The sequence below is a fragment of the Misgurnus anguillicaudatus genome, chromosome 19, assembly GCF_027580225.2.
Source record: "Misgurnus anguillicaudatus chromosome 19, ASM2758022v2, whole genome shotgun sequence".
NCBI lineage: Eukaryota > Metazoa > Chordata > Actinopteri > Cypriniformes > Cobitidae > Misgurnus > Misgurnus anguillicaudatus.
This window is the reverse complement of record NC_073355.2, coordinates 37,556,408-37,571,833: the sequence shown is the minus strand read 5'-3', so window position 1 is coordinate 37,571,833 and position 15,426 is coordinate 37,556,408.

Genomic DNA, 15,426 nt, shown 5'->3' with positions numbered 1-15,426 from the left:
ATCTGTTTTTATTACAATCTTGTTTTTAATAATCACTGTAAGTATACAGTTTACTAACACTTTTTTACTGCTTCTCTATATGTTTGTGTATATTATAGATATATAGAAAAAGGGTTTTATTTTATTGTAGGTAAACCATAAATTAAGAATATTTTTTGATTTTTAAAACACATAAATTGTCCACTTTTTCTACTGTAGGCATACCAATAAAACACAGATAATGTTCAGTTTTTCTACTGTAGGAATACCATTAAAACAGAGAAAATGTTCACTTTTTCTACTGTAGGCATACTATTAAAATACAGAAAAAGCTCACTTTTTCTACTATAGGAATACCCATAAAACACATAAAATGTTCACTTTTTCTACTGTTGGATTACCATTAAAACACAGAAAATGTCCACTTTTTCTACTGTAGGAATACCATTAAAACACATAAAATGTCCACTTTTTCTACTGTAGGCATACCATTAAAATACAGAAAATGTCTGCTTTTTCTACTGTAGGAATTCCATTAAAACACAAAAAATTTTTACTTTTTCTACTGTAGGAATACCATTAAAACACAGAAAATGTCCACTTTTTCTACTGTAGGAATACCATTAAAAGACAGAAAATGTCCACTTTTTGTACAGTAGGAATACCATTAAAACACAGAAAATATTTAGGTTTTTTTACAGTATAAATGGCATTAAAACACAGTTTTTTCTATACTTATTACTACAGATACAACGTTAAAAAACAGAAAGTGTTTGGTTTTTTTTACTGTGGAAAGACTGTTTATTAAATAAAAAAATCAATTATTTATTTACGGTAAAAAGTCTGTGTAATGAGCTGCCAGTACTTTTTCCGTTTTTTTACGGAATTTTTTTTACAGTGTAGTTTATTAAATGCGCTTAGTTTATTTAATATTAATTATAAATTTATTAAATGTCTCTTGCAAACTATGAAGGGACAATGAATCAATACACTGACATGGTAATGCTAGACAGATACTTTGTTTGCACAGTCCTACCGTAATTCTGTCATTCCTAGACATACGTCTGGCATCAGGGGGGAAACGTTTACCTTGATGAAGGAAAGTCATTGTCTCAAGAGGCTATGTTTATTCAGCTATTCAGTGCTGAGCTTCGATGAAACTTCACGAGATCGGCGAGATGCTTCCACAGGGCGGGAGATACGTGGCGTGATTGACAGCTTTGACACCAAATTGATATACGTGAAAATCAGATGACATGATTTCACAACTTTTCATTGGCCATTTAGATATGTCTGCACATACTGTATATGGAAATGAACCTGGACATTCAATCCATCGCAAAATGGACATACATGGTTTTCATCGGACAGCGACGATATGCTTTGAAAACTTTGAACGTTTTACACCCCTTTTACACTTGTACTAGCATTGTCTGCTTGTAATTGGACTGACCAAAATGCATCCTATTACCAGCTGTAAACAGCACCCTAGACTTACCAAACTATTACAGTAGGTTTAACACCAAGACCGCAATTGTGTAAAATTTACCCATGTCTTTTTTCAAATGTACATAACAGAGTTTCAATAAAAAATCTAAGTCTCCAAATCATCAAATTTTACAAAAATTGTGTTATTTACAATCCCATGTTGTTAAACATTTGTTTAGATAAAACCAGATTAAAAAGCGGGGCATTTATAGGGTACAACAGGGCTAAAGGCACACTGGTAAAATATGTCATTCATTCTATTTTCTTGTAAACCACTAGATGTCAATAAAACGCCAAATTAAGCGTGTCTCTGAATATTCGGTTTCCTTTGCACCCGAAAGTTTAGGCGATTTGTAAGCTGGTAAACTGATCTACAATCTTAGATTAGTTACATTTTGTGTAGCTATTCTTTTTTTAATTAGAAAGTGGTAGATCTGATTCCTGTCATTAAATCTCCATAGACTATTGCATGTAATTTAAGCACGTAAACATTTTTTAACTCCTGTTTTAATTTTCACCAACAGTGTTTCAAAACAGTTAAAAGTTGCCTTTGTTTGTGTTCTGCCATAAATAAAAAGACAACCCCTGGAAATGTTCTAAAATAGGCTACATTCATTTACATGGTGTGTGGATGGAGGGAGGAAACCAAATTTCAGCAATCATTAGCCAGCAACAGCATCAGACTAATATTAAACAACCAATATTTATTTAATTCGTATCATATTCCCATAAAACGTTCTGGGCTAGATCTAAATGTGCATTGTGTAACCTTTAGAAGGATCTCTTGACAGAAATGCAATATAATATACACAACTATATTATCAGTGGTGTATAAAAACTTACATAATGAACTATACTGTTTTTATTACTTTAGAATGAGACGTTTTTATCTACATACATCACAAGTCCCCTTGATTTTAGATTGATAAGGACTTCCCACAAATCAAAGACCTGTAGTAGATAAAAGAGCTGTGCATAATATCCCCTTTGCGATTCACAATCGATATCGGACAAGTATTATTATAGTGTGTCGTGATTTATCATTACATCCCTACTCGTTGGCGATTTTAGGTATACAGCAACATAATTCTTTATGACTGTACACAACATTGAACAGACAACATTGTTTTTCAGGTCAGATTGAATATGGCGTCTACCATGATTGAGATCTATTGCATCTTAAATTTAATGTTGTCTCTCACCTTTAACATTTATCCAAAGTCCATCACTGTAGTCTGTGTAATATTCTGGGTTTCCTCTTCCAGCTCTACACCAGTACTGACCTCCATCTGAAACTTTAACACTGTGGATTGTGTAAGAGTTTGTTTCTGTTGTCGTCTCCTCAGTGTTTTGTGTGTGTTTGTACAAGTAAAATGTCCATGCAGTAGACCAATGATTAATGTGACACTTTAGAGTCACTTTGTTACCTGTCAGTACAGATCCTTCAGTATCTGATGTGAGTTTAGGTTTTGGTTTTGATCCTGCAAGAGAATAAAACACATTTAGATCCTGAAGAATCTTCTCTTTGAGTCTTTATTACAGTCATTACTGACCTTTAACAGAGAGAGTCACACGATCACTGTCCTGTGAGGATGAGGGTCGTCCCTCTCTCTCTCCTCTACACCAGAACTCATCCTGATCTGATGGTGAGATGATGGTGTAGATGTTTCCCACAAACACTGAAGTCCCAGTTCTGCCTTTAAACCACTGATATCTCCAGTTTAATGATCTGTACTGATCCTCTATCTCACACTTCAGAGTGACTGTCTCTCCAGTGAACACAGATCTGTCTGGTGTTACATTCACTGTAGCTCTGGGTAAAGCTGTAAAGATAATGAAATATTTAATCACGGCGCAGTACACAATGTATGCAGCAGACAGTGTTGGGTGTCAAGGTCAAAAGCCAACTTTGTCACTACAACATTTACAGGTAAATGATGTTTGCGTATTCTGGACAATGCATATTTAAGCACAATAAATGTACACTGTAAATACAAATACACTGAATATTAAAAAAAACAATAACAATAGAGTAGTGTCTTGTTATTTATTATAAAATAAAATGTTCCAGTCTTGGATGTCATATATGAATATATTTATGTCTGAAACGGTTGGCAGACACAGTTGTGGACAAACTTTAATTTAAAATAATCACAAAAATACAATGTTTTATTGAAGTAAAGCAGTTGAAATGGGGGGGTACATTATTAAATAAATGTATTTCTCTAATACACACTGGACACGATTATTGGCTCCTCCAGGAGAGTATATGAACACAAATCCAAAGTCCCCTTAATCAGTCATCACTGTGGATAAAACCAAAGACGGTCACACTTTATTTTACGGCATCACTGTAACAGTGTAATTATACATTTAAGTACTAAGTAATAATCATTAACAACATGTACTTACTATAGGGTTGGGGTTAGGATTAGGGTTTGGTTTAGGGGTTTAGTAAACTGTTATTACTATAATAATTACATGTAGAATGTGTAACAAAGACACCGTAAAATAAAATGTTACCCCAAAGACTATAGTTAAGAGGCCTCATTTATAAAGCGTGCCTACGCATTTTTGATTGTAAAGTGTGTGTAGGCCTACACAAAATCCAAGGCATTTATAGAAAATGTCTTTGACGTGGAAAAGTGCTTAGCGTCACGTCAGGGTCTGAGCAGACGTACGTACTTTTGCTTGTCCTATTGCTGCAGGTTTTTGAAAATAAAATACATTTTTGGAGCTCTTTTATATGTCAATAACATTAATTGGACATTGTTTAAAGGCGGACATCTGAAACTTTTCAGCTGCGCACAAGTTTAATAACATTTGCGATTTATAGATTTCACAACTGAAAGAAATGGGGTATGTGTGTTTTTTGTGATTACGTTAGTTTTATGAATCACGCATTTTGAGAAATTATTGTGAAATCAAATTTAGGATGCTTTCTATGCAGCAAATTTATAAATGAGGCCCTGGTGTTCAGCAAAAGATTGTTGAGCGTCACAAAATAGAAAGTATCTTTAAGGAAATGGTTAAAACCATAAAAACAACTATTTCCACAATCAGGGCAAAAATTAATTGACTGGAGATTTTGCAAATCTGCCTGAAAGAGGACGCATGTCTATATTGTCTTGATGCTAGCAAGGAGAATAATTTTAATGGAAAAATACTCTCCAAGCATCATAGATAGAGAACTTCAGAAATCAGTTGAATCTTGGGTCAGAAAGCTTAAAAAAGGAAAATAGCATTATACTGCAAGTTATTTGAGATACAGTTTAAGAAACAAATCCTCTGTTCACATGCAAAAACAAACTCCAGCATATTCATTTGCCATACTGGAAGTTTAAACAGAACTGAGTTCTCCGGCCATATGAAACTAAAAAGAGTTGATGGCTTTGGTGCACACAGGGAATAAAAAGTGCTCAATGATTATAGTTACCTCTGGATCGTTATTGTTGTAAACAACCTTATTCAGATAGGTCAAAATCTGACCCTCCTTTAGAAATCTTATAATGGGTTGTGGTTAAATCTTAAACAAATTGTACAATTTGGGGAAATCAAATACCTTTGAAAGGCTTTTAACCTCACTCACCTCCAATGGATGTATTCGACACATAATCTGTGTATCCAGTTGTGGTGGGAGGCATAGAAGTGGTGAAAGGCATAAAAGTGGTAGGAGGCATAAAAGGGGTAGTAAGCATAGAAGGGGTGGGAGGCATAAAAGGGGTAGTAAGCATAGAAGGGGTGGGAGGCATAGTAGTGGTGGGAGGCATAGAAGGGGTGGGAGGCGTAGCAGGAGTGTGAGGCATAGAAGGGGTCAGAGATATAGAAGGGGTGGGAGACATAGAAGGGGTGGTAGGCATAGAAGGGGTGGGAGGCATAGAAGTGGTGGGAGGCATAGAAGTGGTGGGAGACAATGAAGAGGTGGTAGGAATAGAAGTGGTGGGAGGCATAGAAGTGGTGGGAGGCATAGAAGGGGTGGGGGGCACAGAAGTTGTGGGGGGCACAGAAGTGGTGGGAGGCATAGAATGAGTGGGAGACATAGAAGGGGTGGGAGGCATCGAAGTGGTGGGAGGCATAGGCGGGGTGGGAGGCATATAAGGGGTGGGGGGAACAGAAGTGGTAGTAGGCATAGAAGGAGTGGGAGTCATAGAAGGGGTGGGAGGCATAGAAGTGGTGGGAGACATAGAAGGGGTGGGAGACATAGAAGGGGTGGGAGGCATAGAAGGGGTGGGAGGCATAGAAGTGGTGGGAGGCATAGAAGTGGTGGGAGGCATAGTCCATCTCCACGCTTCATGTCATGCAAAACATATATTTAATATATTAAATATATTTATGCAACAATTTCATAATTGTAAAACATCAGAACTGTTTAAACTGATTTCCCATTTAATTCAAGGAATTTAATCTTCATCATAGTACATTTATAAATTATTTACACAGACATTTACTCAAGCTTGCTTATTGTAAGTTTATTATTGTAAGTTTAGTTTTAATTACTAAAAATCTTTTATCTAAATTTATTTTGCCGGTTTGTAGCAGAATGTGAATGCAATCAATGTGGAAGTAATCCAAGTATTCAGAATACGTTACGCAGATTGAGTAATGTAACAAATCCGTTACAGATTATATTTTTGAGTATGAATTCTGTATTCTGTAACAAAATACATTTTAAAAGTATCCTTCCAAACACTGCGCACACGCACACACACAGACACACACACACACACACACACACTGCGCACACGCACACACACACACCCACGCACGCACGCACGCACACACACACACACACACACACACACACACACACAAACACAGTAACACTTACACATAAAGACACACACACACAAGGCATAGTAACACTTACACACAAAGACACAGACACACACAAAAAGACAAAGTCACACAAACATGCATGCACACACACACACACACACACACACACACACACACACACACACACGTGCACACACACAATTTCATTCAGTCAAATTTCTGTGGCATTTTGTAAAAACACATTTCCAACGATCCCATAAATTCTAAATGAACGAATAAACTGAAGTTAAAAAAAAGACAAATCAAATCCCTTGGACCAAAAGGTTAAAAGGATTTTAACCTCACTCACCTCCAATGGATGTATTCGACACATCATCTGTGTATCCAGTAGTGGCGGGAGGCATTGAAGGGATGGGAGGCATAGAAGTGTTGGGAGGCGTGATGGGAGGCATAGTCCATCTCCATGCTTCATGTCATGCAAAACATATATTTATTATATTAAGTATACTTATGCAACAATTTCATAATTGTTAAATATCAAAACTTTTTAAATTGATTTCCCATTTAATACAAGGAATTTAATATGCATCAGAATAAATGTATGAATGATTTACACAGACATTTGCTCATGCTTCCTTATTGTAAGTTTATTATTGTAAGTTTAGTGTATTATTACTTTTTTTTTTATCTAAATTTAGTTGGCGAGTTTGTAGCAGAATGTGAATATGTAAAAAATGAATTGAAGTTAATCACCTTCAGTTTGCTGAGAGTGGATGTTTGAAAACAGCACTGTTAAAAACAAAGAGAAAAAAATATTACAGTTAAACATGAAGCTGAACCATCTGTATGTAAAAGAAATCAATTTATAGATCCTCTTGTTTTTGCACACTAACTTTTAAAAGTTTTAGAGTCACTTGACTGAAATGTTTCCTATGATTAAAAAAACTATCATTTAACGTTTAAATGTCTTAACTTAGTTTTTAGACCAAATATAATTGTGCCAACATTTAAATATTTATATTTATATAACATTAATATTTTCATTACAATAATAAAATCAAGAAATGTTTTTGAAATGGTTGACTTTCACCAAATAATGATGAACCAGCCAGCATCCAATATGACTCTAGAATAGATGTGAACTATTTAATACTGTTTTAAAGAATCTCAAGGTAAAACCTCAAAAAGCTGACTTATGAGATACTAAGATTACATAAAAAATCCAGACAAAGGGTAGATACTTTAAAAAGGTGAAAATATCTTTATATAATTACATTTGTGTTATTTCAAAGTTTTTATGAGTGTACAATTATTTTAAAATATGTTAAAAACATAAAAATACCCAAATTATTAAATGTATTGTATATGAAGAGTTTGGTTCCAAAACGCAATAAATCCATTTTGACAAATTTTGGTAAAAACGTGTTTTCTATACCAAGAAAGTGACAAGATGAAAACAACTATTTTCTGTTACAAACTTACATAAAGCATCTTAAGGTTATAAAAACATAAAAAATTCAAATCCATAACTTTATTTTCAAAGATTTATTATAAAAACTGATTATTTTTTCCACAAATTGCAATAAATCCATGACAAGTTTTTATTCAAAATGCTATAAATCTATTGAATCAATAGCCTATATAAATGTGCATTCATCTTTGCCATGTTATATTCATTTAGTTGACTAGTTGTACACACTAAATAAAAATATAAACATTAATGTTATTAATCAAAACACTTACTTTGTCATATTAAGAACCGTGTCATTGCGGTTACTTGACGTCTTCGCTTAACGTCTTTCACAGCGATCAGCTGTAAAATGTTTTTGGTCCTGCTCGATTTTCGTTGACTTTGAGTAAAATTATGGAAATTTTTTCATAAGATCCTCTGGGGTCAATGTGTTAGCATGAGAAGCTTGATGCTGTCGGGAGAACAAGCACCCGTCTCCCGAGTGCCTCTCAGGGAAAATATTAGATGCTGATGGCTTACGTTTCTTTCCCATCACAGAAAACCATCACAGGTTTATCAATGCAATTAAAGTATTATTTTGTTTTGTTTGTTGATCACAAAGTACAAAGTAGATGAGGAAAACTAGGACTCCATGTACTCAGCGCGCCACCATTGTTTGTTTACATTGCGTGAATGGTGCGCTGTGGGATTTATTGCGTTCTGTAAAAAAGGGGGAGTGGCGTTTTTTCGCATTTTGGGAAAAAAGGGAGAAAAGATGACAGAATAACACGGCGGATATTGGATTTTGCGTAAAATTAAGAATTTACTTTTAACTACTGACCTGATATAATGCTGATTTTGGCAGTAACTCATTTTTTTCAAAAATGGAGTTTATTGCGTTTTGGAACCAAACTCTTCAAATATAAATAATATCAGCTTTAAAATTTAAAGTTTACATAATAAACTCAGATATAAAGTTTTGAGTTAAATCACGTTTGCTTATATAAGTCTGCAGTCATATCAGTCTATTGCAGAAATCAGTTTTATTCTACACAGATATATATATATACACACAATTCACAGAAACAGTATTTCTTACATTTTCTCTGTATTTTCTGCAAAGATACCTTTTCTTACACATAACACGGGTGCTAAGAGGTTGACAGTTTTGCAGCACAGGCCAAACATTCAAAGCGGAAGTATAAACAACCACAAGTAGTGGAGACCTTAATTCTTTCTGACCATGTCCATCCCTTTATGACCACCATGTACTCATCCTCTGATGCCTAATTCCAGCAGAATAATACACCATGTCACAAAGCTCGAATCATTTGAAATTGGTTTCTTGAACATGACAATGAGTTCACTGTACTAAAATGGCCCCCACAGTCACCAGATCTCAACCCAATAGAGCATCTTTGGAATGTGGGGGAACGGGAGCTTCGTGCCCTGGATGTGCATCCCACAAATCTCCATCAACTGCAAAATGCTATCCTATCAATATGGGCCAACATTTATAAAGAATGCTTTCAGCACCTTGTTGAATCAATGCCATGTAGAATTAAGGCAGTTCTGAAGGCGAAAGGGGGGTCGATAGTATTGCTATGGTTTTCCTAATATTCCTTTAGGTGAGTGTAAATTGATGACTCCTCCTTGCTCAGCACAATATCTTATAAAGTTACCTCAGGAAGATATAGTATAAAGCACTCCTTGATACTCTGCAACGCCCTAAGATTCCCTCACTGTATGAACTGCACATACAGTGTGTACAAGTCAGGAGATTCTCTCAGGTTCATGGGCGATTGCTGTCTTGCAGTTTCAATCCGCTGCACTACACGTGTCTGTCCAGTGTAAATCAGTCATCAGTTCACACAAGTGCGGCTCTGTCCCACACATCCAAAGCTGTGTCACAGACACTGTAAAAAATTCTGTGCTGCATTATTTTTTGTTGTTGGTGTTGAATCAACTCAGATTTACAAGTCATTTCAACCTATTATTATTTTTCTTGACAAGACATGCGTTGCTACAAATTCAAGCTGACTAATTTCAAATATATTTCATAAGTTATAACAACTCATCTATAGTCGAGATAAACAGTAGTAAGTTGATTAAAAGGAATAAACAAATAATTTAAGGCAGCAAATGTTTTTTTACAGTGCAGGTTCTCCAAGGTACATTAATTCATGAGTGACATGAAACACTTAAAAAAAAAACATCTCAGTACATCACTTTTCCTCCTCTTTAGTGTGAACATTACATAAAACCTCATACAGATATTTCTGTCACACCAGACAAAAGTTTCTGTTCAACTGTTCTGGAAACAGCACACTGGATTCAAGACAACAGTTTAAGCGTCACTTTATAATAAAGAATAATACAGTACACACATACGCTTACTGACTTCTCTGTCTACACTATCTAAGGTACAAACGTTTTACTTTTTTTGTCACTAGAATGGTACCTTTCAAAGAAGTCCTAACATGGGTGTCAAAAGAAAAGAGTAGGTTTATCCCCAAATAATTTTTACTGACATGACTCAATTAAATGTTTCTCTGTTAGATCAATTTTGACAGTAATTTTTATTCTGAACTTAGAGCAAGATGTCATTGTATACCAGTGCTGCCACAAGTGCACCTTAAAATAGAGAGAGTATTATCAAAGTCCGTTTTGACGGTAGAGGAACGAAAAAAACGTCCCTGGCAGAGTTCTAGTGCAGCATGGGAAAAAGTAAAAACACGAAATAGAGTTTCATTTATATGGACTCTGAATGAGCCAAGTGGGATGGATTTGAGAAAGCACACTCTAAGAACGAATGTGTTAAAAACAACACATTAGTGTTGATTCTGGGACAACACACTAACTGCGTCGTCCTGGAATCCACCCATCTCTGTGTTATTATTGAAACAACACATTTTGTGTTACTTTTAACACAACATGTGTTATACTTGAACACAAAATCAAGACAAAATGACTCATAATGTGTTAAAATTACACATAATGTGTTAAAAGCTTACAGCACAATGATGTGTATAAAATTAACACATCCTTTCTAAGAGTGCAGAAGCGTTGAAGGTTAGGGTGTAGCTGAAACAGAACAGAGTTGAATTTATAAGGGCAGCAAATGGAATAAATTTGACTGACAGTGCTCTGACAAGTGAACAGAGATATATGCGGCTAATAAGAGAAAAAGTAAGTGGGTCCAATATCAATGGTTCTGACGCCCATGAGTTCTAATATGTACCATCCACCAGCGTGTGCACCTTTTAGGTACAAAAGTAGTTTCTGAAATAGTACCACCCCAGTGACAACTTTTGTACATTCATGTACCTTTCTTCTGAGAGTGTTCTTATGGTCAAAGCAGAATAATTTATCTACAACACATTTCTGTTTCACAAACACAAAACTATATCAGTACACTTACAGTACTACTATTTAACATAAACATTATTCACTCATATATCATGAGGTAAAGATTTAAACTCAGAGAGAAGCATGAAAAGATTTAGTAAAAAATACAGGAGCAGTAAATGACTTGATCCTGTAGACAATATGACAGTAATTGATGTGTAGTCAAATCCATAGAGAGAAGATAATACTCACAGAGAACTAGAGGAAGAGAAATCAACTCCATACTGATCTACTGATGAATGACACTTAAACATTAAACACTCGGTGCTAAAACCTCAACACTTCCTCTATATCACCATCCTTTGCATCAAAATTTGCATACTATCCGTCCTAGACAGTATTCTAAGCTAGAATTAGTATGTCCTAAATCATAGTGTTGGAATGATTGTCCTTATAGTAGCTGGATTGTCTACTGTTTCTGGTGAAAATTCAAAGTGCATGAACACACAGAGAAGTTTAGTGATGCAAAACCTTATTAATAAACGAATTAAGTTATGTTTCACCCAATAAAACTTGTTAACCACTTGAGCCGTACAGTAACATATTTGTAACTGGAAGCAGCTGCCACCAGCTATCACATACTTGTGTTACACACACTTAAAACAAGTGCATAACATAAGTACTACAATACAAATAGACATATCATTAATGATCGCCAGCACCATTCTCCTATCGCTTCAGCTGTATAAGCAACAGTCCTTCATTTAAACCCAGTTTAATGAGGATTTGCACTGGATTAGCACCAACTATTAGCAGAGACTATAAATGCTGTACCTTAACACGTATACTGAAGAATTTACAGTATTATAGGGGCTCATTTCTTAGTCTCACTCTGTTCCTGCTTTAAATCAATGGCAGAAGGAAGTAGTTTCGTACAAAAAAGGATTTAAAAAAAATTAAAATGTTATATATATATATATATATATATATATATATATATATATATATATATATATATATATATATATATATATATATATATATATATATATATATATATATATATAACTCACCTAAAGGATTATTAGGAACACCATACTAATACTGTGTTTGACAACCTTTTGCCTTCAGAACTGACTACGTGGCATTGATTCAACAAGGTGCTGAAAGCATTCTTTAGAAATGTTGGCCCATATTGATAGGATAACATCTTGCAGTTGATGGAGATTTGTGGGATGCACATCCAGGGCACGAAGCTCCCGTTCCACCACATCCCAAAGATGATCTATTGGGTTGAGATTTGGTGACTGTGGGGGCCATTTTAGTACAGTGAACTCATTGTCGTGTTCAAGAAACCAATTTGAAATGATTCGAGCTTTGTGACATGGTGCATTATCCTGCTGGAAGTAGCCATCAAAGGATGGGAACATGGTGGTCATAAAGGGATAGACATGGTCAGAAACAAAGCTCAGGTAGGCCGTGGCATTTAAACGATGCCCAATTGGCACTAAGGGGCCTAAAGTGTGCCAAGAAAACCTCCCCCACACCATTAAACCACCACTACCACCAGCCTGCACAGTGGTAACAAGGCATGATGGATCCATGTTCTCATTCTGTTTACACCAAATTCTGACACTACCATCTGAATGTCTCAACAGAAATCGAGACTCATCAGACCAGGCAACATTTTTCTAGTCTTCAACTGTCCAATTTTGGTGAGCTTGTGCAAATTGTAGCCTCTTTTTCCTATTTGTAGTGGAGAGGAGTGGTACCTGGTGGGGTCTTCTGCCTCAAGGTTGTGCGTGTTGTGGCTTCACAAATGCTTTGCTGCATACCTCGGTTGTAATGAGTGGTTATTTCAGTCAAAGTTGCTCTTCAATCAGCTTGAATCAGTCGGCCCATTCTCCTCTGACCTCTAGCATCAACAAGCCATTTTCACCCACAGGACTGCCACATACTGGATGTTTTTCCCTTTTCTCACCATTCTTTGTAAACCATAGAAGTAGTTGTGCGTGAACTTCCAATTAACTGAGCAGATTGTGAAATACTCAGACCGTCCCGTCTGGCACCAACAACCATGCCACGCTCAAAATAGCTTAAATCACCTTTCTTTCCCATTCTGACATTTAGTTTGGAGTTCAGGATTTTGTCTTGATCAGGACCACACCCCTAAATGCATTGAAGCAACTGCCATGTGATTGGTTGATTAGATAATTGCATTAATGAGAAATTGAACAGGTGTTTCTAATAATCTTTAGGTTAATGTATATGTCTATATATTTGAAGTTGATGAATAACTGATGTCTCTCACACACTGTTAGTGGTTAATACCACAGAACTAAAACAGAACTGAAACTAAAAACAGACTGAACCTCATCTCCATCAGAGAGACCACTAACACTGATGGTGACAACATACTTTATGTGGTGCTTCAGAAAAAAACAACTTGTTGCTTTCATGTTTTGAAAATTAACAAACCCAATTACAGTATTGAGGTTCTGATCAGAACTCATCCTGTATTGTTTGTGTACAGACATTGACTGATACCTGAGATCAAGCTTGTTGCAGATTGATGTTACCTGTATGCTTTTAATTATTTAGACTTGATGTATTCTTACTGGATAATAAAATTAGATAAAAAAAACTTACAGACTTACTGAATATTGAAAGAGGAACCTGAAATTCTGTGTATCTGGACACCAGAATAACTTAGAAGCTTATAGGTGTGATCTTTTCAATGTGCCAGACAGCAAAAACTCAGAACACCGCCTACTACAGATCTAGTTAGTTTCCTCCATTACATGTTTAACAATATAACTGTCATTTCGAATAGTTAGAGGGTTTGTAAAGAGATGACGTCATTCAGCAGATTCTTCTGAAATACTTATACATACTGTATACAAGCATCAAATTAAAGAAGTCAATAATATTAGAAGTATAAAGAACTATGCTTTTAGATTATAATAAATGTTTAACTGGAAGAGAAATTAAGCTAAAAGAGGAATAAGAAAGAAAACACATAGATGTGTATGAATATAAAGATCTTGTTGCTAATTCATCTTCGGTCACAGTGTGAAGAGACACTCACACTTGAGCTCAACAGATCTTATCTGTAAAGTCTTCTGTGTTCTGACATTAAACCTGATAGAAATTCATATAATAACCAAGTAACAACTTGTATAATTTAATCCAGGGGGTAGGGAATCCTGGTCCTGGAGGGCTATTGTCCTGCAGAGTTTAGTTCCAACCCTAATTAAACACAACAGAAAAATCTAATTCAAGTCTGCAGGATTACTTGGAAATGTTTGGTTAGGATTGTAAACTCTGCAGGACAGTGGCCCTGCAGGATCCAGGGTTCCCCACTCCTGATTTAATCATTGCATGCTTTGTTTAATAAAAAATTGTTTTATATTGTTTTATGTAATTGGGGGGTCACAGTATTTCATGCATTTTGACTTATAAACACAGTTTATAATCTTCATGCTAAACAAATGCAAAGTGTCAAAAAGCAGTTGAGCATGTGACAGAGTATTTCTCACGCCTCCTCTTTTCTACAAGTTTTGGGAAGTTTTTTTTTAACATGGGCACGCCTTATGTACCATGGGTAGATGTTACATGTCATATTCCTTTTATGGGCACTGCCCCCGGAAAAGCACACCCACACGTCTATCTAGGGCTGGTCAGAAAACCAAATTTTGAGCTTTGAAGCTTTGGTAGTAATCAACACCGAATATTCACGAAAGGAGGGGGCTGAACATATTCTTCTTTTTAATAAAGCCAGGAATCTCTGTGTGTCTGTTTGTCTTCATTTTTATTATGTTGATAACTGTTCATCATATTTAACCTTATGCTGAGTCAGAGTGCAGTGATGCATTTTGGTGCGATATGGACACGCAATACATTCAGATTGAATAAACTTTTAATAAACCACAGAACCGAATGAACCTGAAGCAGCGCACCTCAAGTGGGCAGGGCTTATCCAAGAACTGCACTAAACTAGTGATACTGTCACGGCTAGTCCGTGTCATGTTTTGTGTATTGCACTGATCCGTCTCACCTGGACACTCATTGACTCATTACGCCAATACACTACACCTGTCTTATGTTTAATTGTCTTTGTATTTATATGCCTTGTTTCTGTCACACCGGTTGCCGGATTATTGTCATTACTACCCTGTCTGTTCCCCGTGTCACATTTTGGATGTTCCTGTGTTTGCTACCTGTTCATCATTTTACTCCTCGTGTTATTATTTCCAGTTTTATCATTAAATGTTATTTATATTTTGAACTATGCATTTGCGTCCTGTCACTCCACCTGTGTCATGACAGATACAAAGCACACAGGTAGTAATAAGGTAGCATAACATTTTTCTAAAACAAATCAC